Source organism: Limanda limanda, chromosome 5 (genome assembly GCF_963576545.1).
Source record: "Limanda limanda chromosome 5, fLimLim1.1, whole genome shotgun sequence".
In the NCBI taxonomy this organism is placed as follows: domain Eukaryota; kingdom Metazoa; phylum Chordata; class Actinopteri; order Pleuronectiformes; family Pleuronectidae; genus Limanda; species Limanda limanda.
The window spans coordinates 27,871,865-27,894,132 of NC_083640.1; the positions used below are offsets into that span (position 1 = coordinate 27,871,865).

The 22,268-nt window shown below is 38.5% G+C and overlaps 24 non-coding genes across 24 annotated transcripts; 13 read left to right on the plus strand and 11 right to left on the minus strand.

Annotated features, from left to right (window-relative positions):
- Positions 1 to 528: 528 nt before the first annotated feature.
- trnar-ucg (transfer RNA arginine (anticodon UCG)) lies at positions 529 to 601 on the minus strand. Its single transcript has one exon. It is a non-coding gene; the product is annotated as a tRNA-Arg (tRNA).
- Positions 602 to 860: 259 nt separating this feature from the next.
- Positions 861 to 934, plus strand: trnai-aau (transfer RNA isoleucine (anticodon AAU)). Its single transcript has one exon. It is a non-coding gene; the product is annotated as a tRNA-Ile (tRNA).
- A 1,647-nt stretch (positions 935 to 2,581) lies between these two features.
- Positions 2,582 to 2,655, plus strand: trnai-aau (transfer RNA isoleucine (anticodon AAU)). Its single transcript has one exon. It is a non-coding gene; the product is annotated as a tRNA-Ile (tRNA).
- A 2,014-nt stretch (positions 2,656 to 4,669) lies between these two features.
- On the minus strand, positions 4,670 to 4,742 carry trnar-ucg (transfer RNA arginine (anticodon UCG)). The gene has a single exon. It is a non-coding gene; the product is annotated as a tRNA-Arg (tRNA).
- Positions 4,743 to 5,001: 259 nt separating this feature from the next.
- trnai-aau (transfer RNA isoleucine (anticodon AAU)) lies at positions 5,002 to 5,075 on the plus strand. Its single transcript has one exon. It is a non-coding gene; the product is annotated as a tRNA-Ile (tRNA).
- Positions 5,076 to 5,801: 726 nt separating this feature from the next.
- Positions 5,802 to 5,875, plus strand: trnai-aau (transfer RNA isoleucine (anticodon AAU)). The gene has a single exon. It is a non-coding gene; the product is annotated as a tRNA-Ile (tRNA).
- A 754-nt stretch (positions 5,876 to 6,629) lies between these two features.
- trnar-ucg (transfer RNA arginine (anticodon UCG)) lies at positions 6,630 to 6,702 on the minus strand. The gene has a single exon. It is a non-coding gene; the product is annotated as a tRNA-Arg (tRNA).
- Positions 6,703 to 7,329: 627 nt separating this feature from the next.
- trnar-ucg (transfer RNA arginine (anticodon UCG)) lies at positions 7,330 to 7,402 on the minus strand. The gene has a single exon. It is a non-coding gene; the product is annotated as a tRNA-Arg (tRNA).
- Positions 7,403 to 7,661: 259 nt separating this feature from the next.
- On the plus strand, positions 7,662 to 7,735 carry trnai-aau (transfer RNA isoleucine (anticodon AAU)). Its single transcript has one exon. It is a non-coding gene; the product is annotated as a tRNA-Ile (tRNA).
- Positions 7,736 to 8,862: 1,127 nt separating this feature from the next.
- On the minus strand, positions 8,863 to 8,935 carry trnar-ucg (transfer RNA arginine (anticodon UCG)). Its single transcript has one exon. It is a non-coding gene; the product is annotated as a tRNA-Arg (tRNA).
- A 2,717-nt stretch (positions 8,936 to 11,652) lies between these two features.
- On the plus strand, positions 11,653 to 11,726 carry trnai-aau (transfer RNA isoleucine (anticodon AAU)). The gene has a single exon. It is a non-coding gene; the product is annotated as a tRNA-Ile (tRNA).
- A 294-nt stretch (positions 11,727 to 12,020) lies between these two features.
- trnar-ucg (transfer RNA arginine (anticodon UCG)) lies at positions 12,021 to 12,093 on the minus strand. Its single transcript has one exon. It is a non-coding gene; the product is annotated as a tRNA-Arg (tRNA).
- Positions 12,094 to 13,935: 1,842 nt separating this feature from the next.
- trnai-aau (transfer RNA isoleucine (anticodon AAU)) lies at positions 13,936 to 14,009 on the plus strand. The gene has a single exon. It is a non-coding gene; the product is annotated as a tRNA-Ile (tRNA).
- A 294-nt stretch (positions 14,010 to 14,303) lies between these two features.
- On the minus strand, positions 14,304 to 14,376 carry trnar-ucg (transfer RNA arginine (anticodon UCG)). Its single transcript has one exon. It is a non-coding gene; the product is annotated as a tRNA-Arg (tRNA).
- A 1,382-nt stretch (positions 14,377 to 15,758) lies between these two features.
- trnai-aau (transfer RNA isoleucine (anticodon AAU)) lies at positions 15,759 to 15,832 on the plus strand. Its single transcript has one exon. It is a non-coding gene; the product is annotated as a tRNA-Ile (tRNA).
- Positions 15,833 to 16,889: 1,057 nt separating this feature from the next.
- On the plus strand, positions 16,890 to 16,963 carry trnai-aau (transfer RNA isoleucine (anticodon AAU)). Its single transcript has one exon. It is a non-coding gene; the product is annotated as a tRNA-Ile (tRNA).
- Positions 16,964 to 17,348: 385 nt separating this feature from the next.
- Positions 17,349 to 17,422, plus strand: trnai-aau (transfer RNA isoleucine (anticodon AAU)). The gene has a single exon. It is a non-coding gene; the product is annotated as a tRNA-Ile (tRNA).
- Positions 17,423 to 17,716: 294 nt separating this feature from the next.
- On the minus strand, positions 17,717 to 17,789 carry trnar-ucg (transfer RNA arginine (anticodon UCG)). Its single transcript has one exon. It is a non-coding gene; the product is annotated as a tRNA-Arg (tRNA).
- Positions 17,790 to 18,048: 259 nt separating this feature from the next.
- trnai-aau (transfer RNA isoleucine (anticodon AAU)) lies at positions 18,049 to 18,122 on the plus strand. The gene has a single exon. It is a non-coding gene; the product is annotated as a tRNA-Ile (tRNA).
- A 294-nt stretch (positions 18,123 to 18,416) lies between these two features.
- On the minus strand, positions 18,417 to 18,489 carry trnar-ucg (transfer RNA arginine (anticodon UCG)). Its single transcript has one exon. It is a non-coding gene; the product is annotated as a tRNA-Arg (tRNA).
- A 1,842-nt stretch (positions 18,490 to 20,331) lies between these two features.
- On the plus strand, positions 20,332 to 20,405 carry trnai-aau (transfer RNA isoleucine (anticodon AAU)). Its single transcript has one exon. It is a non-coding gene; the product is annotated as a tRNA-Ile (tRNA).
- A 294-nt stretch (positions 20,406 to 20,699) lies between these two features.
- trnar-ucg (transfer RNA arginine (anticodon UCG)) lies at positions 20,700 to 20,772 on the minus strand. The gene has a single exon. It is a non-coding gene; the product is annotated as a tRNA-Arg (tRNA).
- Positions 20,773 to 21,031: 259 nt separating this feature from the next.
- trnai-aau (transfer RNA isoleucine (anticodon AAU)) lies at positions 21,032 to 21,105 on the plus strand. The gene has a single exon. It is a non-coding gene; the product is annotated as a tRNA-Ile (tRNA).
- Positions 21,106 to 21,399: 294 nt separating this feature from the next.
- Positions 21,400 to 21,472, minus strand: trnar-ucg (transfer RNA arginine (anticodon UCG)). The gene has a single exon. It is a non-coding gene; the product is annotated as a tRNA-Arg (tRNA).
- Positions 21,473 to 22,268: the final 796 nt, after the last annotated feature.

Consider the following 22,268-nt stretch of genomic DNA (forward strand, 5'->3'; position numbering starts at 1 on the left):
CATCCAGCATTTCATTTTTACTTAAGGCACTACAATGTAGATATTTGTGTAAATTGTGGAACATTCAACCACAAAGGGACTCGAATCCTCAATCTTCTGATTCAAAGTCAGACGCCTTGTCCATTAGGCCACGTGGTCTTAGTTCTCTTCACTACGTTGTGGCCGGTTAGCTCAGATGGTCAGAGCGTGGTGCTAATAACGCCAAGGTCATCGGTTCAAGCCCCATACTGGCCAGTTGTTTGTAACGAATGCAATGCCATTTCATCAAAAAAACAGCCTTGTGTTTGATCTCTCACTGTTATTGCCAGATTCCTCTCCAAGTAGTGAACAATAACATGCTATTTTAAAGCACAAAGGGTCTTGAACCCATGAGAGTTTAAATAGAAAAGCAACTTTATACAGTAAGATGTGTTTTGGCCTTAGTCAATTGTTGGTGAGCTTTTTTTCATTGTCTGTACACCACATCCAGCATTTAATTTTTTACTTAAGGCACTACAATGTAGATATTTTTGTACATTGAGGAACATTCAACCACGAAGGGACTCGAACCCTCAATCTTCTGATTCGAAGTCAGACGCCTTGTCCATTAGGCCACGTGGTCTTAGTGCTCTGTTGTCAGGTTTAACGTAGAGCGATCCAATCATTGATTAAAGCTTCTCTGAATTTAAATACATGACCGAAAGATTGATCCATGAAATATCTTACTTTATATACGTTTTTTGTAACCATGTGTATGTGTACAAAATATCTCAATAAGGCATAGTGAGTCGTTTACTAAATCATACTGCACTTCTACTGTGGTTTTCCCTGTGCAAAAGGAACAGTGGAATAATAAATGGAGTCTATCCTCACTATATTGTGGCCGGTTAGCTCAGATGGTCAGAGCGTGGTGCTAATAACGCCAAGGTCATGGGTTCAAGCCCCATACTGGCCAGTTGTTTGTAACGAATGCAATACCATTTCATCAAAAAAACAGCCTTGTGTTTGATCTCTCACTGTTATTGCCAGATTCCTCTCCAAGTAGTGAACAATAACATGCTATTTTAAAGCACAAAGGGTCTTGAACCCCTGAGATTTGAAATAGAAAAGCAACTTTATACAGTAAGATGTGTTTTGGTCTTAGTCAATTGTTGGTGAGCTTTTTTTCATTGTGTGTACACCACATCCAGCATTTAATTTTTTACTTAAGGCACTACACTGTAGATATTTGTTACTGCCCTTCTACTGTTGTTCACCCTGTGCAAAATGAACACTGGACAAATGAATGGAGTCTATTTTCACTTAGTTTGTGGCCGGTTAGCTCAGATGGTCAGTAACGAATGCAATGGCATTCCACCAAAAAAAACATGTGTGTTTGTTCTTTTGCTATTATTGCCAGTATCCTCCCCAAGTTGTGAACAATAATATGCTATTTTAAAGCACAAAGGGTCTTGAACCCCTGAGATTTGAAATAGAAAAGCAACTTTATACAGTAAGATGTGTTTTGGTCTTAGTCAATTGTTGGTGAGTTTTTTTTCATTGTGTGTACACCACATCCAGCATTTAATTTTTTACTTAAGGCACTACACTGTAGATATTTGTTACTGCCCTTCTACTGTTGTTCACCCTGTGCAAAATGAACACTGGACAAATGAATGGAGTCTATTTTTGCTTAGTTTGTGGCCGGTTAGCTCAGATGGTCAGAGCGTGGTGCTAATAACGTCAAGGTCATGGGTTCAGTCCCCATACTGGCCAGTTGTTTGTGACGAATGCAATGGCATTTCACCAAAAAAACCATTTGTGTTTGTTCTTTCACTATTATTGCCAATATCCTCCCCAAGTTGTGAACAATAATATGCAATTTAAAGCACAAAGGGTCTTGAACCCCTGAGATTTGAAATAGAAAAGCAACTTTATACAGTAAGATGCGTTTTGGTCTTAGTCAATTGTTGGTGAGCTTTTTTTCATTGTGTGTACACCACATCCAGCATTTCATTTTTACTTAAGGCACTACAATGTAGATATTTGTGTAAATTGTGGAACATTCAACCACAAAGTGACTCGAATCCTCAATCTTCTGATTCAAAGTCAGACGCCTTGTCCATTAGGCCACGTGGTCTTAGTTCTCTTCACTACATTGTGGCCGGTTAGCTCAGATGGTCAGAGCGTGGTGCTAATAAAGCCAAGGTCATGGGTTCAATCCCCATACTGGCCAGTTGTTTGTGACGAATGCAATGGCATTTCACCAAAAAAAACATGTGTGTTTGTTCTTTCACTATTATTGCCAATATCCTCCCCAAGTTGTGAACAATAATATGCTATTTTAAAGCACAAAGGGTCTTGAACCCCTGAGATTTGAAATAGAAAAGCAACTTTATACAGTAAGATGTGTTTTGGTCTTAGTCAATTGTTGGTGAGTTTTTTTTCATTGTGTGTACACCACATCCAGCATTTCATTTTTACTTAAGGCACTACAATGTAGATATTTGTGTAAATTGTGGAACATTCAACCACAAAGGGACTCGAATCCTCAATCTTCTGATTCAAAGTCAGACGCCTTGTCCATTAGGCCACGTGGTCTTAGTTCTCTTCACTACGTTGTGGCCGGTTAGCTCAGATGGTCAGAGCGTGGTGCTAATAACGCCAAGGTCATGGGTTCAAGCCCCATACTGGCCAGTTGTTTGTAACGAATGCAATACCATTTCATCAAAAAAACAGCCTTGTGTTTGATCTCTCACTGTTATTGCCAGATTCCTCTCCAAGTAGTGAACAATAACATGCTATTTTAAAGCACAAAGGGTCTTGAACCCCTGAGATTTGAAATAGAAAAGCAACTTTATACAGTAAGATGTGTTTTGGTCTTAGTCAATTGTTGGTGAGCTTTTTTTCATTGTGTGTACACCACATCCAGCATTTAATTTTTTACTTAAGGCACTACACTGTAGATATTTGTTACTGCCCTTCTACTGTTGTTCACCCTGTGCAAAATGAACACTGGACAAGTGAATGGAGTCTATTTTCACTTAGTTTGTGGCCGGTTAGCTCAGATGGTCAGTAACGAATGCAATGGCATTCCACCAAAAAAAACATGTGTGTTTGTTCTTTTGCTATTATTGCCAGTATCCTCCCCAAGTTGTGAACAATAATATGCTATTTTAAAGCACAAAGGGTCTTGAACCCCTGAGATTTGAAATAGAAAAGCAACTTTATACAGTAAGATGTGTTTTGGTCTTAGTCAATTGTTGGTGAGTTTTTTTTCATTGTGTGTACACCACATCCAGCATTTAATTTTTTACTTAAGGCACTACACTGTAGATATTTGTTACTGCCCTTCTACTGTTGTTCACCCTGTGCAAAATGAACACTGGACAAATGAATGGAGTCTATTTTTGCTTAGTTTGTGGCCGGTTAGCTCAGATGGTCAGAGCGTGGTGCTAATAACGCCAAGGTCATGGGTTCAGTCCCCATACTGGCCAGTTGTTTGTGACGAATGCAATGGCATTTCACCAAAAAAACCATTTGTGTTTGTTCTTTCACTATTATTGCCAATATCCTCCCCAAGTTGTGAACAATAATATGCAATTTAAAGCACAAAGGGTCTTGAACCCCTGAGATTTGAAATAGAAAAGCAACTTTATACAGTAAGATGCGTTTTGGTCTTAGTCAATTGTTGGTGAGCTTTTTTTCATTGTGTGTACACCACATCCAGCATTTCATTTTTACTTAAGGCACTACAATGTAGATATTTGTGTAAATTGTGGAACATTCAACCACAAAGTGACTCGAATCCTCAATCTTCTGATTCAAAGTCAGACGCCTTGTCCATTAGGCCACGTGGTCTTAGTTCTCTTCACTATATTGTGGCCGGTTAGCTCAGATGGTCAGAGCGTGGTGCTAATAAAGCCAAGGTCATGGGTTCAATCCCCATACTGGCCAGTTGTTTGTGACGAATGCAATGGCATTTCACCAAAAAAAACATGTGTGTTTGTTCTTTCACTATTATTGCCAATATCCTCCCCAAGTTGTGAACAATAACATGCAATTTAAAGCACAAAGGGTCTTGAACCCCTGAGATTTGAAATAGAAAAGCAACTTTATACAGTAAGATGCGTTTTGGTCTTAGTCAATTGTTGGTGAGCTTTTTTTCATTGTGTGTACACCACATCCAGCATTTCATTTTTACTTAAGGCACTACAATGTAGATATTTGTGTAAATTGTGGAACATTCAACCACAAAGGGACTCGAATCCTCAATCTTCTGATTCAAAGTCAGACGCCTTGTCCATTAGGCCACGTGGTCTTAGTTCTCTTCACTACGTTGTGGCCGGTTAGCTCAGATGGTCAGAGCGTGGTGCTAATAACGCCAAGGTCATCGGTTCAAGCCCCATACTGGCCAGTTGTTTGTAACGAATGCAATGCCATTTCATCAAAAAAACAGCCTTGTGTTTGATCTCTCACTGTTATTGCCAGATTCCTCTCCAAGTAGTGAACAATAACATGCTATTTTAAAGCACAAAGGGTCTTGAACCCATGAGAGTTTAAATAGAAAAGCAACTTTATACAGTAAGATGTGTTTTGGCCTTAGTCAATTGTTGGTGAGCTTTTTTTCATTGTCTGTACACCACATCCAGCATTTAATTTTTTACTTAAGTCACTACAATGTAGATATTTTTGTACATTGAGGAACATTCAACCACGAAGGGACTCGAACCCTCAATCTTCTGATTCGAAGTCAGACGCCTTGTCCATTAGGCCACGTGGTCTTAGTGCTCTGTTGTCAGGTTTAACGTAGAGCGATCCAATCATTGATTAAAGCTTCTCTGAATTTAAATACATGACCGAAAGATTGATCCATGAAATATCTTACTTTATATACGTTTTTTGTAACCATGTGTATGTGTACAAAATATCTCAATAAGGCATAGTGAGTCGTTTACTAAATCATACTGCACTTCTACTGTGGTTTTCCCTGTGCAAAAGGAACAGTGGAATAATAAATGGAGTCTATCCTCACTATATTGTGGCCGGTTAGCTCAGATGGTCAGAGCGTGGTGCTAATAACGCCAAGGTCATGGGTTCAAGCCCCATACTGGCCAGTTGTTTGTAACGAATGCAATACCATTTTATCAAAAAAACAGCCTTGTGTTTGATCTCTCACTGTTATTGCCAGATTCCTCTCCAAGTAGTGAACAATAACATGCTATTTTAAAGCACAAAGGGTCTTGAACCCCTGAGATTTGAAATAGAAAAGCAACTTTATACAGTAAGATGTGTTTTGGCCTTAGTCAATTGTTGGTGAGCTTTTTTTCATTGTGTGTACACCACATCCAGCATTTAATTTTTTACTTAAGGCACTACACTGTAGATATTTGTTACTGCCCTTCTACTGTTGTTCACCCTGTGCAAAATGAACACTGGACAAATGAATGGAGTCTATTTTCACTTAGTTTGTGGCCGGTTAGCTCAGATGGTCAGTAACGAATGCAATGGCATTCCACCAAAAAAAACATGTGTGTTTGTTCTTTTGCTATTATTGCCAGTATCCTCCCCAAGTTGTGAACAATAATATGCTATTTTAAAGCACAAAGGGTCTTGAACCCCTGAGATTTGAAATAGAAAAGCAACTTTATACAGTAAGATGTGTTTTGGTCTTAGTCAATTGTTGGTGAGTTTTTTTTCATTGTGTGTACACCACATCCAGCATTTAATTTTTTACTTAAGGCACTACACTGTAGATATTTGTTACTGCCCTTCTACTGTTGTTCACCCTGTGCAAAATGAACACTGGACAAATGAATGGAGTCTATTTTTGCTTAGTTTGTGGCCGGTTAGCTCAGATGGTCAGAGCGTGGTGCTAATAACGCCAAGGTCATGGGTTCAATCCCCATACTGGCCAGTTGTTTGTGACGAATGCAATGGCATTTCACCAAAAAAACCATTTGTGTTTGTTCTTTCACTATTATTGCCAATATCCTCCCCAAGTTGTGAACAATAATATGCAATTTAAAGCACAAAGGGTCTTGAACCCCTGAGATTTGAAATAGAAAAGCAACTTTATACAGTAAGATGCGTTTTGGTCTTAGTCAATTGTTGGTGAGCTTTTTTTCATTGTGTGTACACCACATCCAGCATTTCATTTTTACTTAAGGCACTACAATGTAGATATTTGTGTAAATTGTGGAACATTCAACCACAAAGGGACTCGAATCCTCAATCTTCTGATTCAAAGTCAGACGCCTTGTCCATTAGGCCACGTGGTCTTAGTTCTCTTCACTACGTTGTGGCCGGTTAGCTCAGATGGTCAGAGCGTGGTGCTAATAACGCCAAGGTCATCGGTTCAAGCCCCATACTGGCCAGTTGTTTGTAACGAATGCAATGCCATTTCATCAAAAAAACAGCCTTGTGTTTGATCTCTCACTGTTATTGCCAGATTCCTCTCCAAGTAGTGAACAATAACATGCTATTTTAAAGCACAAAGGGTCTTGAACCCATGAGAGTTTAAATAGAAAAGCAACTTTATACAGTAAGATGTGTTTTGGCCTTAGTCAATTGTTGGTGAGCTTTTTTTCATTGTCTGTACACCACATCCAGCATTTAATTTTTTACTTAAGGCACTACAATGTAGATATTTTTGTACATTGAGGAACATTCAACCACGAAGGGACTCGAACCCTCAATCTTCTGATTCGAAGTCAGACGCCTTGTCCATTAGGCCACGTGGTCTTAGTGCTCTGTTGTCAGGTTTAACGTAGAGCGATCCAATCATTGATTAAAGCTTCTCTGAATTTAAATACATGACCGAAAGATTGATCCATGAAATATCTTACTTTATATACGTTTTTTGTAACCATGTGTATGTGTACAAAATATCTCAATAAGGCATAGTGAGTCGTTTACTAAATCATACTGCACTTCTACTGTGGTTTTCCCTGTGCAAAAGGAACAGTGGAATAATAAATGGAGTCTATCCTCACTATATTGTGGCCGGTTAGCTCAGATGGTCAGAGCGTGGTGCTAATAACGCCAAGGTCATCGGTTCAAGCCCCATACTGGCCAGTTGTTTGTAACGAATGCAATGCCATTTCATCAAAAAAACAGCCTTGTGTTTGATCTCTCACTGTTATTGCCAGATTCCTCTCCAAGTAGTGAACAATAACATGCTATTTTAAAGCACAAAGGGTCTTGAACCCATGAGAGTTTAAATAGAAAAGCAACTTTATACAGTAAGATGTGTTTTGGCCTTAGTCAATTGTTGGTGAGCTTTTTTTCATTGTCTGTACACCACATCCAGCATTTAATTTTTTACTTAAGGCACTACAATGTAGATATTTTTGTACATTGAGGAACATTCAACCACGAAGGGACTCGAACCCTCAATCTTCTGATTCGAAGTCAGACGCCTTGTCCATTAGGCCACGTGGTCTTAGTGCTCTGTTGTCAGGTTTAACGTAGAGCGATCCAATCATTGATTAAAGCTTCTCTGAATTTAAATACATGACCGAAAGATTGATCCATGAAATATCTTACTTTATATACGTTTTTTGTAACCATGTGTATGTGTACAAAATATCTCAATAAGGCATAGTGAGTCGTTTACTAAATCATACTGCACTTCTACTGTGGTTTTCCCTGTGCAAAAGGAACAGTGGAATAATAAATGGAGTCTATCCTCACTATATTGTGGCCGGTTAGCTCAGATGGTCAGAGCGTGGTGCTAATAACGCCAAGGTCATGGGTTCAAGCCCCATACTGGCCAGTTGTTTGTAACGAATGCAATACCATTTCATCAAAAAAACAGCCTTGTGTTTGATCTCTCACTGTTATTGCCAGATTCCTCTCCAAGTAGTGAACAATAACATGCTATTTTAAAGCACAAAGGGTCTTGAACCCCTGAGATTTGAAATAGAAAAGCAACTTTATACAGTAAGATGTGTTTTGGTCTTAGTCAATTGTTGGTGAGCTTTTTTTCATTGTGTGTACACCACATCCAGCATTTAATTTTTTACTTAAGGCACTACACTGTAGATATTTGTTACTGCCCTTCTACTGTTGTTCACCCTGTGCAAAATGAACACTGGACAAATGAATGGAGTCTATTTTCACTTAGTTTGTGGCCGGTTAGCTCAGATGGTCAGTAACGAATGCAATGGCATTCCACCAAAAAAAACATGTGTGTTTGTTCTTTTGCTATTATTGCCAGTATCCTCCCCAAGTTGTGAACAATAATATGCTATTTTAAAGCACAAAGGGTCTTGAACCCCTGAGATTTGAAATAGAAAAGCAACTTTTTACAGTAAGATGTGTTTTGGTCTTAGTCAATTGTTGGTGAGTTTTTTTTCATTGTGTGTACACCACATCCAGCATTTCATTTTTACTTAAGGCACTACAATGTAGATATTTGTGTAAATTGTGGAACATTCAACCACAAAGGGACTCGAATCCTCAATCTTCTGATTCAAAGTCAGACGCCTTGTCCATTAGGCCACGTGGTCTTAGTTCTCTTCACTACGTTGTGGCCGGTTAGCTCAGATGGTTAGAGCGTGGTGCTAATAACGCCAAGGTCATTGGTTCAAGCCCCATACTGGCCAGTTGTTTGTAACGAATGCAATGCCATTTCATCAAAAAAAAAGCCTTGTGTTTGATCTCTCACTGTTATTGCCAGATTCCTCTCCAAGTAGTGAACAATAACATGCTATTTTAAAGCACAAAGGGTCTTGAACCCATGAGAGTTTAAATAGAAAAGCAACTTTATACAGTAAGATGTGTTTTGGTCTTAGTCAATTGTTGGTGAGCTTTTTTTTCATTGTGTGTACACCACATCCAGCATTTAATTTTTTACTTAAGGCACTACAATGTATATATTTATGTAAATTGAGGAACATTCAACCACGAAGGGACTCGAACCCTCAATCTTCTGATTCGAAGTCAGACGCCTTGTCCATTAGGCCACGTGGTCTTAGTGCTCTGTTGTCAGGTTTAACGTAGAGCGATCCAATCATTGATTAAAGCTTCTCTGAATTTAAATACATGACCGAAAGATTGATCCATGAAATATCTTACTTTATATACGTTTTTTTGTAACCATGTGTATGTGTACAAAATATCTCAATAAGGCATAGTGAGTCGTTTACTAAATCATATTGCACTTCTACTGTGGTTTTCCCTGTGCAAAATGAACAGTGGAATAATAAATGGAGTCTATCCTCACTATATTGTGGCCGGTTAGCTCAGATGGTCAGAGCGTGGTGCTAATAACGCCAAGGTCATATGCATACTGGCCAGTTGTTTGTAACGTCTGCAATGCCATTTCACCAAAAAAAAACATGTGTTTGTTCTTTCACTATTATTGCCAGTATCCTCCCCAAGTTGTGAACAATAATATGCTATTTTAAAGCACAAAGGGTCTTGAACCCCTGAGATTTGAAATAGAAAAGCAACTTTATACAGTAAGATGTGTTTTGGTCTTAGTCAATTGTTGGTAAGCTTTTTTTCATTGTGTGTACACCACATCCAGCATTTAATTTTTTACTTAAGGCACTACATTGTAGATATTTGTTACTGCCCTTTTACTGTTGTTCACCCTGTGCAAAATGAACACTGGACAAATGAATGGAGTCTATTTTCACTTATTTTGTGGCCGGTTAGCTCAGATGGTCAGAGCATGGTGCTAATAACGCCAAGGTCATGGGTTCAATCCCCATACTGGCAAGTTGTTTGTAACGTCTGCAATGGCATTTCACCAAAAAAAACCTGTGTGTTTGTTCTTTCACTATTATTGCCAGTATCCTCCCCAAGTTGTGAACAATAACATGCTATTTTAAAGCACAAAGGGTCTTGAACCCCTGAGATTTTAAATAGAAAAGCAACTTTATACAGTGAGATGTGTTTTGGTCTTAGTCAATTGTTGGTGAGCTTTTTTTCATTGTGTGTACACCACATCCAGCATTTCATTTTTACTTAAGGCACTACAATGTAGATATTTGTGTAAATTGTGGAACATTCAACCACAAAGGGACTCGAATCCTCAATCTTCTGATTCAAAGTCAGACGCCTTGTCCATTAGGCCACGTGGTCTTAGTTCTCTTCACTACGTTGTGGCCGGTTAGCTCAGATGGTCAGAGCATGGTGCTAATAACGCCAAGGTCATGGGTTCAATCCCCATACTGGCCAGTTGTTTGTAACGTCTGCAATGCCATTTCACCAAAAAAAACATGTGTGTTTGTTCTTTCACTATTATTGCCAGTATCCTCCCCAAGTTGTGAACAATAACATGCTATTTTAAAGCACAAAGGGTCTTGAACCCCTGAGATTTTAAATAGAAAAGCAACTTTATACAGTGAGATGTGTTTTGGTCTTAGTCAATTGTTGGTGAGCTTTTTTTCATTGTGTGTACACCACATCCAGCATTTAATTTTTTACTTAAGGCACTACAATGTAGATATTTTTGTAAATTGAGGAACATTCAACCACAAAGGGACTCGAATCCTCAATCTTCTGATTCAAAGTCAGACGCCTTGTACATTAGGCCACGTGGTCTTAGTGCTCTGTTGTCAGGTTTAACGTAGAGCGATCCAATCATTGATTAAAGCTTCTCTGAATTTAAATACATGACCGAAAGATTGATCCATGAAATATCTTACTTTATATACGTTTTTTGTAACCATGTGTATGTGTACAAAATATCTCAATAAGGCGTAGTGAGTCGTTTACTAAATCATATTGCACTTCTACTGTGGTTTTCCCTGTGCAAAATGAACAGTGGAATAATAAATGGAGTCTATCCTCACTATATTGTGGCCGGTTAGCTCAGATGGTCAGAGCGTGGTGCTAATAACGCCAAGGTCATATGCATACTGGCCAGTTGTTTGTAACGTCTGCAATGCCATTTCACCAAAAAAAACATGTGTTTGTTCTTTCACTATTATTGCCAGTATCCTCCCCAAGTTGTGAACAATAATATGCTATTTTAAAGCACAAAGGGTCTTGAACCCCTGAGATTTGAAATAGAAAAGCAACTTTATACAGTAAGATGTGTTTTGGTCTTAGTCAATTGTTGGTAAGCTTTTTTTCATTGTGTGTACACCACATCCAGCATTTAATTTTTTACTTAAGGCACTACACTGTAGATATTTGTTACTGCCCTTTTACTGTTGTTCACCCTGTGCAAAATGAACACTGGACAAATGAATGGAGTCTATTTTCACTTATTTTGTGGCCGGTTAGCTCAGATGGTCAGAGCATGGTGCTAATAACGCCAAGGTCATGGGTTCAATCCCCATACTGGCCAGTTGTTTGTGACGAATGCAATGGCATTTCACCAAAAATACCATTTGTGTTTGTTCTTTCACTATTATTGCCAATATCCTCCCCAAGTTGTGAACAATAATATGCAATTTAAAGCACAAAGGGTCTTGAACCCCTGAGATTTGAAATAGAAAAGCAACTTTATACAGTAAGATGCGTTTTGGTCTTAGTCAATTGTTGGTGAGCTTTTTTTCATTGTGTGTACACCACATCCAGCATTTCATTTTTACTTAAGGCACTACAATGTAGATATTTGTGTAAATTGTGGAACATTCAACCACAAAGGGACTCGAATCCTCAATCTTCTGATTCAAAGTCAGACGCCTTGTCCATTAGGCCACGTGGTCTTAGTTCTCTTCACTACATTGTGGCCGGTTAGCTCAGATGGTCAGAGCGTGGTGCTAATAACGCCAAGGTCATGGGTTCAAGCCCCATACTGGCCAGTTGTTTGTAACGAATGCAATGCCATTTCATCAAAAAAACAGCCTTGTGTTTGATCTCTCACTGTTATTGCCAGATTCCTCTCCAAGTAGTGAACAATAACATGCTATTTTAAAGCACAAAGGGTCTTGAACCCATGAGAGTTTAAATAGAAAAGCAACTTTATACAGTAAGATGTGTTTTGGTCTTAGTCAATTGTTGGTGAGCTTTTTTTCATTGTGTGTACACCACATCCAGCATTTAATTTTTTACTTAAGGCACTACAATGTATATATTTTTGTAAATTGAGGAACATTCAACCACGAAGGGACTCGAACCCTCAATCTTCTGATTCGAAGTCAGACGCCTTGTCCATTAGGCCACGTGGTCTTAGTGCTCTGTTGTCAGGTTTAACGTAGAGCGATCCAATCATTGATTAAAGCTTCTCTGAATTTAAATACATGACCGAAAGATTGATCCATGAAATATCTTACTTTATATACGTTTTTTGTAACCATGTGTATGTGTACAAAATATCTCAATAAGGCATAGTGAGTCGTTTACTAAATCATACTGCACTTCTACTGTGGTTTTCCCTGTGCAAAAGGAACAGTGGAATAATAAATGGAGTCTATCCTCACTGTATTGTGGCGGGTTAGCTCAGATGGTCAGAGCGTGGTGCTAATAACGCCAAGGTCATATGCATACTGGCCAGTTGTTTGTAACGTCTGCAATGCCATTTCTCCAAAAAAAACATGTGTTTGTTCTTTCACTATTATTGCCAGTATCCTCCCCAAGTTGTGAACAATAATATGCTATTTTGAAGCACAAAGGGTCTTGAACCCCTGAGATTTGAAATAGAAAAGCAACTTCATACAGTAAGATGTGTTTTGGTCTTAGTCAATTGTTGGTAAGCTTTTTTTCATTGTGTGTACACCACATCCAGCATTTAATTTTTTACTTAAGGCACTACACTGTAGATATTTGTTACTGCCCTTTTACTGTTGTTCACCCTGTGCAAAATGAACACTGGACAAATGAATGGAGTCTATTTTCACTTATTTTGTGGCCGGTTAGCTCAGATGGTCAGAGCATGGTGCTAATAACGCCAAGGTCATGGGTTCAATCCCCATACTGGCCAGTTGTTTGAAACGTCTGCAATGCCATTTCACCAAAAAAAACATGTGTGTTTGTTCTTTCACTATTATTGCCAGTATCCTCCCCAAGTTGTGAACAATAACATGCTATTTTAAAGCACAAAGGGTCTTGAACCCCTGAGATTTTAAATAGAAAAGCAACTTTATACAGTGAGATGTGTTTTGGTCTTAGTCAATTGTTGGTGAGCTTTTTTTCATTGTGTGTACACCACATCCAGCATTTAATTTTTTACTTAAGGCACTACAATGTAGATATTTTTGTAAATTGAGGAACATTCAACCACGAATGGACTCGAACCCTCAATCTTCTGATTCGAAGTCAGACGCCTTGTCCATTAGGCCACTTGGTCTTAGTGCTCTGTTGTCAGGTTTAACGTAGAGCGATCCAATCATTGATTAAAGCTTCTCTGAATTTAAATACATGACCGAAAGATTGATCCATGAAATATCTTACTTTATATAAGTTTTTTGTAACCATGTGTATGTGTATGTGTACAAAATATCTCAATAAGGCATAGTGAGTCATTTACTTAATCATACTACACTTCTACTGTGGTTTTCCCTGTGCAAAAGGAACAGTGGAATAATAAATGGAGACTATCCTCATTATATTGCTGCCGGTTAGCTCAGATGGTCAGAGCGTGGTGCTAATAACGCCAAGGTCATGGGTTCAATCCCCATACTGGCCAGTTGTTTGTGACAAATGCAATGGCATTTCACCAAAAAAAACATGTGTGTTTGTTCTTTCACTATTATTGCCAATATCCTCCCCAAGTTGTGAACAATAATATGCAATTTAAAGCACAAAGGGTCTTGAACCCCTGAGATTTGAAATAGAAAAGCAACTTTATACAGTAAGATGCGTTTTGGTCTTAGTCAATTGTTGGTGAGCTTTTTTTCATTGTGTGTACACCACATCCAGCATTTCATTTTTACTTAAGGCACTACAATGTAGATATTTGTGTAAATTGTGGAACATTCAACGACAAAGGGACTCGAATCCTCAATCTTCTGATTCAAAGTCAGACGCCTTGTCCATTAGGCCACGTGGTCTTAGTTCTCTTCACTACATTGTGGCCGGTTAGCTCAGATGGTCAGAGCGTGGTGCTAATAACGCCAAGGTCATGGGTTCAAGCCCCATACTGGCCAGTTGTTTGTAACGAATGCAATGCCATTTCATCAAAAAAACAGCCTTGTGTTTGATCTCTCACTGTTATTGCCAGATTCCTCTCCAAGTAGTGAACAATAACATGCTATTTTAAAGCACAAAGGGTCTTGAACCCATGAGAGTTTAAATAGAAAAGCAACTTTATACAGTAAGATGTGTTTTGGTCTTAGTCAATTGTTGGTGAGCTTTTTTTCATTGTGTGTACACCACATCCAGCATTAAATTTTTTACTTAAGGCACTACAATGTAGATATTTTTGTAAATTGAGGAACATTCAACCACGAAGGGACTCGAACCCTCAATCTTCTGATTCGAAGTCAGACGCCTTGTCCATTAGGCCACGTGGTCTTAGTGCTCTGTTGTCAGGTTTAACGTAGAGCGATCCAATCATTGATTCAAGCTTCTCTGAATTTAAATACATGACCGAAAGATTGATCCATGAAATATCTTACTTTATATACGTTTTTTGTAACCATGTGTATGTGTACAAAATATCTCAATAAGGCGTAGTGAGTCGTTTACTAAATCATATTGCACTTCTACTGTGGTTTTCCCTGTGCAAAATGAACAGTGGAATAATAAATGGAGTATATCCTCACTATATTGTGGCCGGTTAGCTCAGATGGTCAGAGCGTGGTGCTAATAACGCCAAGGTCATATGCATACTGGCCAGTTGTTTGTAACGTCTGCAATGCCATTTCACCAAAAAAAACATGTGTTTGTTCTTTCACTATTATTGCCAGTATCCTCCCCAAGTTGTGAACAATAATATGCTATTTTAAAGCACAAAGGGTCTTGAACCCCTGAGATTTGAAATAGAAAAGCAACTTTATACAGTAAGATGTGTTTTGGTCTTAGTCAATTGTTGGTGAGCTTTTTTTCATTGTGTGTACACCACATCCAGCATTTAATTTTTTACTTAAGGCACTACACTGTAGATATTTGTTACTGCCCTTTTACTGTTGTTCACCCTGTGCAAAATGAACACTGGACAAATGAATGGAGTCTATTTTCACTTATTTTGTGGCCGGTTAGCTCAGATGGTCAGAGCATGGTGCTAATAACGCCAAGGTCATGGGTTCAATCCCCATACTGGCCAGTTGTTTGTAACGTCTGCAATGCCATTTCACCAAAAAAAACATGTGTGTTTGTTCTTTCACTATTATTGCCAGTATCCTCCCCAAGTTGTGAACAATAACATGCTATTTTAAAGCACAAAGGGTCTTGAACCCCTGAGATTTTAAATAGAAAAGCAACTTTATACAGTGAGATGTGTTTTGGTCTTAGTCAATTGTTGGTGAGCTTTTTTTCATTGTGTGTACACCACATCCAGCATTTAATTTTTTACTTAAGGCACTACAATGTAGATATTTTTGTAAATTGAGGAACATTCAACCACGAATGGACTCGAACCCTCAATCTTCTGATTCGAAGTCAGACGCCTTGTCCATTAGGCCACTTGGTCTTAGTGCTCTGTTGTCAGGTTTAACGTAGAGCGATCCAATCATTGATTAAAGCTTCTCTGAATTTAAATACATGACCGAAAGATTGATCCATGAAATATCTTACTTTATATAAGTTTTTTGTAACCATGTGTATGTGTATGTGTACAAAATATCTCAATAAGGCATAGTGAGTCGTTTACTTAATCATACTACACTTCTACTGTGGTTTTCCCTGTGCAAAAGGAACAGTGGAATAATAAATGGAGTCTATCCTCACTATATTGTGGCCGGTTAGCTCAGATGGTCAGAGCGTGGTGCTAATAACGCCAAGGTCATGGGTTCAATCCCCATACTGGCCAGTTGTTTGTGACGAATGCAATGGCATTTCACAAAAAAAACATGTGTGTTTGTTCTTTCACTATTATTGCCAATATCCTCCCCAAGTTGTGAACAATAATATGCAATTTAAAGCACAAAGGGTCTTGAACCCCTGAGATTTGAAATAGAAAAGCAACTTTATACAGTAAGATGCGTTTTGGTCTTAGTCAATTGTTGGTGAGCTTTTTTTCATTGTGTGTACACCACATCCAGCATTTCATTTTTACTTAAGGCACTACACTGTAGATATTTGTTACTGCCCTTTTACTGTTGTTCACCCTGTGCAAAATGAACACTGGACAAATGAATGGAGTCTATTTTCACTTATTTTGTGGCCGGTTAGCTCAGATGGTCAGAGCATGGTGCTAATAACGCCAAGGTCATGGGTTCAATCCCCATACTGGCCAGTTGTTTGTAACGTCTGCAATGCCATTTCACCAAAAAAAACATGTGTGTTTGTTCTTTCACTATTATTGCCAGTATCCTCCCCAAGTTGTGAACAATAACATGCTATTTTAAAGCACAAAGGGTCTTGAACCCCTGAGATTTTAAATAGAAAAGCAACTTTATACAGTGAGATGTGTTTTGGTCTTAGTCAATTGTTGGTGAGCTTTTTTTCATTGTGTGTACACCACATCCAGCATTTAATTTTTTACTTAAGGCACTACAATGTAGATATTTTTGTAAATTGAGGAACATTCAACCACGAATGGACTCGAACCCTCAATCTTCTGATTCGAAGTCAGACGCCTTGTCCATTAGGCCACTTGGTCTTAGTGCTCTGTTGTCAGGTTTAACGTAGAGCGATCCAATCATTGATTAAAGCTTCTCTGAATTTAAATACATGACCGAAAGATTGATCCATGAAATATCTTACTTTATATAAGTTTTTTGTAACCATGTGTATGTGTATGTGTACAAAATATCTCAATAAGGCATAGTGAGTCGTTTACTTAATCATACTACACTTCTACTGTGGTTTTCCCTGTGCAAAAGGAACAGTGGAATAATAAATGGAGTCTATCCTCACTATATTGTGGCCGGTTAGCTCAGATGGTCAGAGCGTGGTGCTAATAACGCCAAGGTCATGGGTTCAATCCCCATACTGGCCAGTTGTTTGTGACGAATGCAATGGCATTTCACGAAAAAAACATGTGTGTTTGTTCTTTCACTATTATTGCCAATATCCTCCCCAAGTTGTGAACAATAATATGCAATTTAAAGCACAAAGGGTCTTGAACCCCTGAGATTTGAAATAGAAAAGCAACTTTATACAGTAAGATGCGTTTTGGTCTTAGTCAATTGTTGGTGAGCTTTTTTTCATTGTGTGTACACCACATCCAGCATTTCATTTTTACTTAAGGCACTACAATGTAGATATTTGTGTAAATTGTGGAACATTCAACGACAAAGGGACTCGAATCCTCAATCTTCTGATTCAAAGTCAGACGCCTTGTCCATTAGGCCACGTGGTCTTAGTTCTCTTCACTACATTGTGGCCGGTTAGCTCAGATGGTCAGAGCGTGGTGCTAATAACGCCAAGGTCATGGGTTCAAGCCCCATACTGGCCAGTTGTTTGTAACGAATGCAATGCCATTTCATCAAAAAACCAGCCTTGTGTTTGATCTCTCACTGTTATTGCCAGATTCCTCTCCAAGTAGTGAACAATAACATGCTATTTTAAAGCACAAAGGGTCTTGAACCCATGAGAGTTTAAATAGAAAAGCAACTTTATACAGTAAGATGTGTTTTGGTCTTAGTCAATTGTTGGTGAGCTTTTTTTCATTGTGTGTACACCACATCCAGCATTTAATTTTTTACTTAAGGCACTACAATGTATATATTTTTGTAAATTGAGGAACATTCAACCACGAAGGGACTCGAACCCTCAATCTTCTGATTCGAAGTCAGACGCCTTGTCCATTAGGCCACGTGGTCTTAGTGCTCTGTTGTCAGGTTTAACGTAGAGCGATCCAATCATTGATTAAAGCTTCTCTGAATTTAAATACATGACCGAAAGATTGATCCATGAAATATCTTACTTTATATACGTTTTTTGTAACCATGTGTATGTGTACAAAATATCTCAATAAGGCATAGTGAGTCGTTTACTAAATCATACTGCACTTCTACTGTGGTTTTCCCTGTGCAAAAGGAACAGTGGAATAATAAATGGAGTCTATCCTCACTGTATTGTGGCCGGTTAGCTCAGATGGTCAGAGCGTGGTGCTAATAACGCCAAGGTCATGGGTTCAAGCCCCATACTGGCCAGTTGTTTGTAACGAATGCAATGCCATTTCATCAAAAAAACAGCCTTGTGTTTGATCTCTCACTGTTATTGCCAGATTCCTCTCCAAGTAGTGAACAATAACATGCTGTTTTAAAGCACAAAGGGTCTTGAACCCATGAGAGTTTAAATAGAAAAGCAACTTTATACAGTAAGATGTGTTTTGGTCTTAGTCAATTGTTGGTGAGCTTTTTTTCATTGTGTGTACACCACAACCAGCATTTAATTTTTTACTTAAGGCACTACAATGTATATATTTATGTAAATTGAGGAACATTCAACCACGAAGGGACTCGAACCCTCAATCTTCTGATTCGAAGTCAGACGCCTTGTCCATCAGGCCACGTGGTCTTAGTGCTCTGTTGTCAGGTTTAACGTAGAGCGATCCAATCATTGATTAAAGCTTCTCTGAATTTAAATACATGACCGAAAGATTGATCCATGAAATATCTTACTTTATATAGGTTTTTTGTAACCATGTGTATGTGTACAAAATATCTCAATAAGGCATAGTGAGTCGTTTACTAAATCATACTGCACTTCTACTGTGGTTTTCCCTGTGCAAAATGAACAGTGGAATAATAAATGGAGTCTATCCTCACTATATTGTGGCCGGTTAGCTCAGATGGTCAGAGCGTGGTGCTAATAACGCCAAGGTCATATGCATACTGGCCAGTTGTTTGTAACGTCTGCAATGCCATTTCTCCAAAAAAAACATGTGTTTGTTCTTTCACTATTATTGCCAGTATCCTCCCCAAGTTGTGAACAATAATATGCTATTTTGAAGCACAAAGGGTCTTGAACCCCTGAGATTTGAAATAGAAAAGCAACTTTATACAGTAAGATGTGTTTTGGTCTTAGTCAATTGTTGGTAAGCTTTTTTTCATTGTGTGTACACCACATCCAGCATTTAATTTTTTACTTAAGGCACTACACTGTAGATATTTGTTACTGCCCTTTTACTGTTGTTCACCCTGTGCAAAATGAACACTGGACAAATGAATGGAGTCTATTTTCACTTATTTTGTGGCCGGTTAGCTCAGATGGTCAGAGCATGGTGCTAATAACGCCAAGGTCATGGGTTCAATCCCCATACTGGCCAGTTGTTTGAAACGTCTGCAATGCCATTTCACCAAAAAAAACATGTGTGTTTGTTCTTTCACTATTATTGCCAGTATCCTCCCCAAGTTGTGAACAATAACATGCTATTTTAAAGCACAAAGGGTCTTGAACCCCTGAGATTTTAAATAGAAAAGCAACTTTATACAGTGAGATGTGTTTTGGTCTTAGTCAATTGTTGGTGAGCTTTTTTTCATTGTGTGTACACCACATCCAGCATTTAATTTTTTACTTAAGGCACTACAATGTAGATATTTTTGTAAATTGAGGAACATTCAACCACGAATGGACTCGAACCCTCAATCTTCTGATTCGAAGTCAGACGCCTTGTCCATTAGGCCACTTGGTCTTAGTGCTCTGTTGTCAGGTTTAACGTAGAGCGATCCAATCATTGATTAAAGCTTCTCTGAATTTAAATACATGACCGAAAGATTGATCCATGAAATATCTTACTTTATATAAGTTTTTTGTAACCATGTGTATGTGTATGTGTACAAAATATCTCAATAAGGCATAGTGAGTCATTTACTTAATCATACTACACTTCTACTGTGGTTTTCCCTGTGCAAAAGGAACAGTGGAATAATAAATGGAGACTATCCTCATTATATTGCTGCCGGTTAGCTCAGATGGTCAGAGCGTGGTGCTAATAACGCCAAGGTCATGGGTTCAATCCCCATACTGGCCAGTTGTTTGTGACAAATGCAATGGCATTTCACCAAAAAAAACATGTGTGTTTGTTCTTTCACTATTATTGCCAATATCCTCCCCAAGTTGTGAACAATAATATGCAATTTAAAGCACAAAGGGTCTTGAACCCCTGAGATTTGAAATAGAAAAGCAACTTTATACAGTAAGATGCGTTTTGGTCTTAGTCAATTGTTGGTGAGCTTTTTTTCATTGTGTGTACACCACATCCAGCATTTCATTTTTACTTAAGGCACTACAATGTAGATATTTGTGTAAATTGTGGAACATTCAACGACAAAGGGACTCGAATCCTCAATCTTCTGATTCAAAGTCAGACGCCTTGTCCATTAGGCCACGTGGTCTTAGTTCTCTTCACTACATTGTGGCCGGTTAGCTCAGATGGTCAGAGCGTGGTGCTAATAACGCCAAGGTCATGGGTTCAAGCCCCATACTGGCCAGTTGTTTGTAACGAATGCAATGCCATTTCATCAAAAAAACAGCCTTGTGTTTGATCTCTCACTGTTATTGCCAGATTCCTCTCCAAGTAGTGAACAATAACATGCTATTTTAAAGCACAAAGGGTCTTGAACCCATGAGAGTTTAAATAGAAAAGCAACTTTATACAGTAAGATGTGTTTTGGTCTTAGTCAATTGTTGGTGAGCTTTTTTTCATTGTGTGTACACCACATCCAGCATTTAATTTTTTACTTAAGGCACTACAATGTATATATTTTTGTAAATTGAGGAACATTCAACCACGAAGGGACTCGAACCCTCAATCTTCTGATTCGAAGTCAGACGCCTTGTCCATTAGGCCACGTGGTCTTAGTGCTCTGTTGTCAGGTTTAACGTAGAGCGATCCAATCATTGATTAAAGCTTCTCTGAATTTAAATACATGACCGAAAGATTGATCCATGAAATATCTTACTTTATATACGTTTTTTGTAACCATGTGTATGTGTACAAAATATCTCAATAAGGCATAGTGAGTCGTTTACTAAATCATACTGCACTTCTACTGTGGTTTTCCCTGTGCAAAAGGAACAGTGGAATAATAAATGGAGTCTATCCTCACTGTATTGTGGCCGGTTAGCTCAGATGGTCAGAGCGTGGTGCTAATAACGCCAAGGTCATGGGTTCAAGCCCCATACTGGCCAGTTGTTTGTAACGAATGCAATGCCATTTCATCAAAAAAACAGCCTTGTGTTTTATCTCTCACTGTTATTGCCAGATTCCTCTCCAAGTAGTGAACAATAACATGCTATTTTAAAGCACAAAGGGTCTTGAACCCATGAGAGTTTAAATAGAAAAGCAACTTTATACAGTAAGATGTGTTTTGGTCTTAGTCAATTGTTGGTGAGCTTTTTTTCATTGTGTGTACACCACAACCAGCATTTAATTTTTTACTTAAGGCACTACAATGTATATATTTATGTAAATTGAGGAACATTCAACCACGAAGGGACTCGAACCCTCAATCTTCTGATTCGAAGTCAGACGCCTTGTCCATTAGGCCACGTGGTCTTAGTGCTCTGTTGTCAGGTTTAACGTAGAGCGATCCAATCATTGATTCAAGCTTCTCTGAATTTAAATACATGACCGAAAGATTGATCCATGAAATATCTTACTTTATATACGTTTTTTGTAACCATGTGTATGTGTACAAAATATCTCAATAAGGCGTAGTGAGTCGTTTACTAAATCATATTGCACTTCTACTGTGGTTTTCCCTGTGCAAAATGAACAGTGGAATAATAAATGGAGTATATCCTCACTATATTGTGGCCGGTTAGCTCAGATGGTCAGAGCGTGGTGCTAATAACGCCAAGGTCATATGCATACTGGCCAGTTGTTTGTAACGTCTGCAATGCCATTTCACCAAAAAAAACATGTGTTTGTTCTTCCACTATTATTGCCAGTATCCTCCCCAAGTTGTGAACAATAATATGCTATTTTAAAGCACAAAGGGTCTTGAACCCCTGAGATTTGAAATAGAAAAGCAACTTTATAAAGTAAGATGTGTTTTGGTCTTAGTCAATTGTTGGTGAGCTTTTTTTCATTGTGTGTACACCACATCCAGCATTTAATTTTTTACTTAAGGCACTACACTGTAGATATTTGTTACTGCCCTTTTACTGTTGTTCACCCTGTGCAAAATGAACACTGGACAAATGAATGGAGTCTATTTTCACTTATTTTGTTGCCGGTTAGCTCAGATGGTCAGAGCATGGTGCTAATAACGCCAAGGTCATGGGTTCAATCCCCATACTGGCCAGTTGTTTGTAACGTCTGCAATGCCATTTCACCAAAAAAAACATGT